Source organism: Haliaeetus leucocephalus, unplaced genomic scaffold (genome assembly GCF_000737465.1).
Source record: "Haliaeetus leucocephalus isolate CR32 unplaced genomic scaffold, Haliaeetus_leucocephalus-4.0 Scaffold306, whole genome shotgun sequence".
NCBI classification, from domain to species: domain Eukaryota; kingdom Metazoa; phylum Chordata; class Aves; order Accipitriformes; family Accipitridae; genus Haliaeetus; species Haliaeetus leucocephalus.
Genome location: NW_010972742.1, coordinates 3,027,718 through 3,033,574, shown reverse-complemented (window position 1 = coordinate 3,033,574; position 5,857 = coordinate 3,027,718).

Genomic DNA, 5,857 nt, shown 5'->3' with positions numbered 1-5,857 from the left:
AGCAACACAAAACAGGGAAATTGGTGTTGCTTTGTCGTATCTAACTTCAGGCAGCTCTTTTCCTTAAGCTGATCATGAACAAGCAAGGGTAATGTAACACATAAGTCGTTTTGAAAATGATTCTCCCATGCTGAGTCCTGATCTACCACCGTCTGAGGCACTTTGCTCAATAGATTACAGCATGATGCCAGCTCCGGCTGGCAGACTATGCAGGAGTTGCAGCCACGAAACTGGATGTGATTTGCATTTGTCCTACTCACTCCGAGAGCTGTCACAGGGGATGGATACTGCTCTCTTGCTGGCATTCAATATCTGCTGAGGAATCCCATGTTATCACTGCTGTCATCTTCCAAGCTGCATGTTATACAGAGAAGGAAAGCTGCCAGGTTGCTCTGCGAGCCAGTAGGTATTCTTGGAGACAAAAACCTGAGCCTGGTCCCAAAGCCATTGTTTAAGCTTTACTTGGGTTTTATTTCCTTGAGAACTGGACGCTCCTCTCCCTCTGTCAGCTCACAAAACTACAGCCTGGGTCAGGCCAGCTGCATCCTTCGTTTCAAAGCAAGGACCTGATCCAGAGCTCAGCAAAGCCAGAGGACCAGTGTTTTCTGGATCAGGCCCGGAGAAGAGGACTCTCTTCAGGTTCGGCAGCCTCTGCTCGCTCATGCCCGTGGAGCTCGTGGCAGGAGAGCCGGCGCTCGGAGCCCGTGCCAGCCCCGCTGCCAGCCCTCGGCTCTCTCCCTTTGAAGGCAAGGTGTGCTTGGACCTTCTGCCGGGGAAGTTTTACCACGGTTTTACAAGAAACCCTGCTGAAAATGGAAAGTTCACATAAAATTGTCATATAATAACCGCAAGGGGCTCAATTTATAAACGCGCTGTCTGCTGGAATAATTCTGCCTCCTGTATTTACCAGCCAGCAATTATCCTCACTTGAGCTACTTCTTATTTAGCTGCTCCCCAATTGAAATGAACAGGAATGGCATTTGCTTGCTAAAGTATAAAATGGAAATCTCATCTTTGCTGAGGAAGCACCAGGGAAGTACCAGCTCTGGCTGCAGCCTCTGCTTCCGAGCAGCAACGTGACCTGGGCATGGGCTTCGGAGGGGGGGACGCTTGTGGGGAGCGTGGTTATCTTTTGGTCACATCAGAGACACAAAAATCCTGTTTACAGGTTTCCTAAAGCTGAGGGGCAATTTTGAGCAGAAAAGGGGGCTGTAAAGCTCCTGCCATCATGCTTCGTTGTGCAGATCTGGGTATTTAGATGGTGATTTTTCGTGAGAGGGGGAGCTGGACAGGGTCACTCCAAGTCCGTGTTAGCTGTGTGCGCTCCCTCCTCTAACACCAGACCTGCCGCTTGCAGGCCATTTTACACCACCCGGGGTAGGAACAGCATCTATTTTATAACATAGGAGCCTTCAAGAAAGATGGGTACATCATATTGTTTTTTTCACCAGAACCTGCCACTATTTGGAAATGGAGAAGCAACAGCTTAACAAGGGAATAGTTGGAGAAAGAAAAATGTTATTACTGAAACTCCGATTAAAACCAATAGTACCACAAGGTCCCCTTCAAACGCTGAAGTCAAAGACACAGTGTTCTTAAACATTATTTTATTAAAGTTAAAATAAAAAAAAGATGGTTTTGTGGTAAATGGAAAACACAGCTCAGCAGAGAGATGGGGAAGCTGTGGATTTGACCTGCAGCGGAGCGGGGCTGTGCACTTGCCGTGCACCGCAAGGCTACAGTCCTGGGTGGGTTTGGAGGATCAGCTGCTTGATACATGGTGCCAAGCAATGATGCAGGACTGGGAACGTTATATATATGGATCAGCAGCTGGAAGCCTCTGAGGCCAGGAGCCCGCTATAGGTCCCTTGTGACCCACCAGCCCCTCTTAAACCTCTGTTGAATTATCCCATGCTGCAGAGTGCACCACCCTGTACAAATACGTATACATATATATACATATGTATATTTGGCCGGGATGCATAAACTCTGCAATGGTCTTTGGACATAATTGCATGTGATTTTTGCCGATAATTCACTGGAAAGGGATCTCAATTAATAAAATAAAATGTTTCCCTGTCTGCCTCTACTGCTGTCCCCCCTCTGAGAGCGCCAGCTTTTCCCACTGTTTATTCTCAGGGGGGTACGTCTGTAATCCCTTGCTCCCTTCAGCCAGCAGCCCCAGCAGTTGGGTTTGAGACAGTGGCACTGACTGGGATGCTCTATTTTAAGCAGCGTCCAGTTCCCCAGCTGTACCTCTTCTGCTCTGTTCTGCTGGGCTAAACAAGCTGAGCTGCTTTAGCAAGGGAAGTTCTTCATCTGCAGGTGATTCTTCTGTTCATCTCCTTTATTAAGCGGATTTGGAGGATTCCTTGTGTACCCATAGTGCTGTACGTGCAGAGGTCAGAGCGAGCTGCTGGACCAAAATTAGATGCGAGTTAGAGAAGCAAGATAAGCAGTGGTAGAAAAGAACCATTCGCTCATTTGTAGCCAAACAGCCCAGGCACGGAGCAATTAAACAGCTTGACAAAGGTCATGCAAAGAACATGTGGCAGAGCTGAGATGAAATCCAGATCTCAGCCTTTAACCACAAGGCTGCTCTCTTGTGTGTGCTGCTACAGCACAAATCATAATTGCTCCAGAGCTTTGTCCCTTTTCCAAATAAAAGTATAAAAGCTGATGAGCGACCTTCATGTCCCGGTCCTAGAGAGGACACGTGCGTGTCCCTGCGACAGCAAACAGCAAGGCTGCAGCCTTCACGCTGGTCTTCCTCTTCCAGGGAGACTTCTCTGGGCTCTCCAGGCTGGAGGGCTGAGCTCCAGGAGGAAAGAGCCAGACGTCTATCGGATGGGAGCTCCTGGGGGAGATGGGGGCTGGAGGGGCACGAAGGGGTGACCATCACAGCACTCGCTGTGGCTGTGGCAGAGCAGGAGGTGCAGCCCAAGGTGCCAGGGAGGCTCTGAACCCTTCTCCGAGGACATGCTCCACCTTCACATCTCACCTACGTCAGAATTACCTCATGTTCATAACTCCAGGAATTTCCAGCTAGTGCAGCCAAGCCTTTAGCTGCTAAATTAAAGTTTCTACCTCTCCTCGGAGAGTTATTTTCCCTCCATTCTTTTTATTAATAAATTAATAATAAAGTATTGTGCTGGAGAGACATGGTGGATTCGGCTCCAAGCGTGGCAGAGCAAAACAAGTATAAACATCAGCTTCTTTATAAGTATGTCTGTCTGCAGAGTTTGGGTACCAGAAATCAAATTCTCCGCTTAGCACTTGCCAGAGCAACTGGAAGGTGTGATGGATGTTTTTACAGGAAAGAAGCCTCCTTCTTTCTGCCCACACCATGGCGTAGCTTATCCAGCCAGGCAGCCAAGCCCCGCTCCTCTCCCCATGCATGCTGATGAGTGCTCCCTTCACCTCTTAAAGCTGGGATTTCTTCAGTGCAGACCCACAAAATACTTAAAGCCTCATGTACCCAGGGCAGCAAGGCTGTTGGGTTCCTCACCACTCATCACTGAGGTCTGCTTTGTGACAGAGACCTGCTTTGTCCCTCTGCAGTAAGTCATAGGTCATGTCTGCAGAGGTAAACCCAGTCCATCCCCTCTGTGACAGGCAAAGCTGGCAAGAAGCAAGGTAGGGTTGGGGTCAGTGGCCCGCTATTTTCCTAAGGGTGCAACTCCAGAAAACACTTTTTGGAAATCAAGATCTCATCCCTTCTGTATGGGAGGGGACATGGAGAGTTGCTTCTTACACTTTTTTTTTTAGTCACAAGTGATCAAATTCTAGCACTGTTCCTGCAAGATAGTTTCAGGTTTTGACTTAAGCAATTGTATTTACCGCTAGATTAACATATATTCTCTCTTATCTCGTTTATAGCCCTGGAGGGAGCAGCAGGCAGCTGAAATGTGATTGTGGAGGCAGGAAATTTCAGATGCAGCCACTGACCAGCAGGTCAGGGCTTTGATCAGGCAGTGATTGCGGCACCTGACGAGTACAAATGGGTTGGAAATTAAGAGACTGACTGAACATATGGAGCCTGGCCCATAAACTGGAGCCAGCCCAGAAATGGGATTTTTGCAGCTGGTTCCCATGCCTGTTTTCCAAGCTCCCACACGCAGTTGGTGCTGCATGAGGGTCCTGCTTCCCACGTGGAGGGATGGGAACCACCTGCCCCAAATGAACCAAGCACTGAGGTGCGTGTGCTTAGGTACAGGGTTGTATGTCAGGCAAAATAAAGGAGAGTGAGTGGACTCTGCGCCAAGGCTCACACTTTCCCTACTTTCACGGCACTTTATGACAAGGCGTTGCTGCTGGTTTCCTAACGCTAACCTAGAAAAACCAGCTGGGACTCAAGGCAAGTGCAAGGAAAAACCTCTGTCTTGCATTAATAACCCCAGCCTCAACGGGCAGCTTTGTGCCAAGGGCTGCTTCTGCAATAGAGCGAGGCGGGCTCGGGGTGGTCAATAAATCCCTGTATTCACTGCACCGGTGAGTTAAACACACTGACACACAATAAACAGGGGTGGCCCACGTATGCTGCGGATCCGTGCAGATGTTATCGTCCTACATGTGGACAAATGTCCATTAGGGCAGGACATAAATAAATCGTCCTGCTTTAACCATACCTCTGGTTTCTGTTGTGATCTGAGCTCTGATGCCAAGGGAAATCGCACAGTTGTAAATACAAACGGAAAATGGCACAGTCTGCAATCCGTTGGTTCATTACAGCGTATACATCATTTTATCCGTTAACTGGGACCTGGTTTTGTAATCGCCGCACAAATCTCCAACTGAATGTTGATTTATGACGGTGCCTTTCCCCCAGCCTTTCAGTGCTTTACAAGAACTACAAGCTGACTACACAAAGGGATTTTTTTGGCATTGTGACGTGCAGCCATCTTTGGGCTGCAGTGTAGCGAGGATTTAATGATGTACAGCGAAATGGCTGAACACTGAAACATGGCAGCTGGGAAGGGAAGAGAAATGCAAAGGAACAGACACTTCTTGAACCTGTAAAGCTGTGACACGGTAGCAGCTCCGGAGTTGATATGCCTTGAAATGTCACCGTGTGATGAATTATACATATGATGTTAGAGAGGAAAAGTTGCCATCAGTCGGTTGGAAATAAAACACCATTCTGCGTTCATTTACACCGCAGTGGGAATTCGTGTCTGCAGAAGGCACATCCCTGATGTGGAAATTAGCCAGGAAAGCGGTGGCTGACACCTCTGCTTTCCCTCGCCATGCAGCAGCGCCTTGGTGGGAGCAGTCCTTTTTATTTCCCATCAAGAGAGCCGCAGCAGAGCATCTGCTTGCCCGCTCCGGGGCAATCGGGACAAATCCCACAGCACGTTATCCAGTCCTGCTGGCAGAGGTCAGGGCTCTGCACGGGGCTGCTGGGCAAGCCGTGGTCTGGCAGGGCAGCTGGCAGGGCTTTCACCTCTGCCAGGGGAAAAGGGCTGTAGGACAGGAGAGAAAGATTTACAGGAAACACCTTGGAATAGCCAAGTTGAGGAAAAAAGCAGCAGGAGGTTGAGGTTTCACATTATTAACAGCTGAGCTGCCAGCTGAGCCCAGTTCTGGGTGATTGAGAAAAGCAGGAGTGGGCTTTATTAGGAGCCCACAGGTAGTCTTCTCCTCTTTACCTGCCTGGAGGGGGGCAGTGGGGCAGGTAGGGCTGAGCTGGAGGACAGACACACTGGGTAACAGATTCCTCTGGGTCCTGCTTTTGAAAGACTGCTGAAGGATGAGGGTTTTTTTTTTTTTTTTTTCTTTTTTTCCCTGCCTGCTGTCCTTGGGAAGCACCTTCAAGAGGCTGATGCTCAGTAAGTGCTGAAGGTGGGAAATGCTCTCT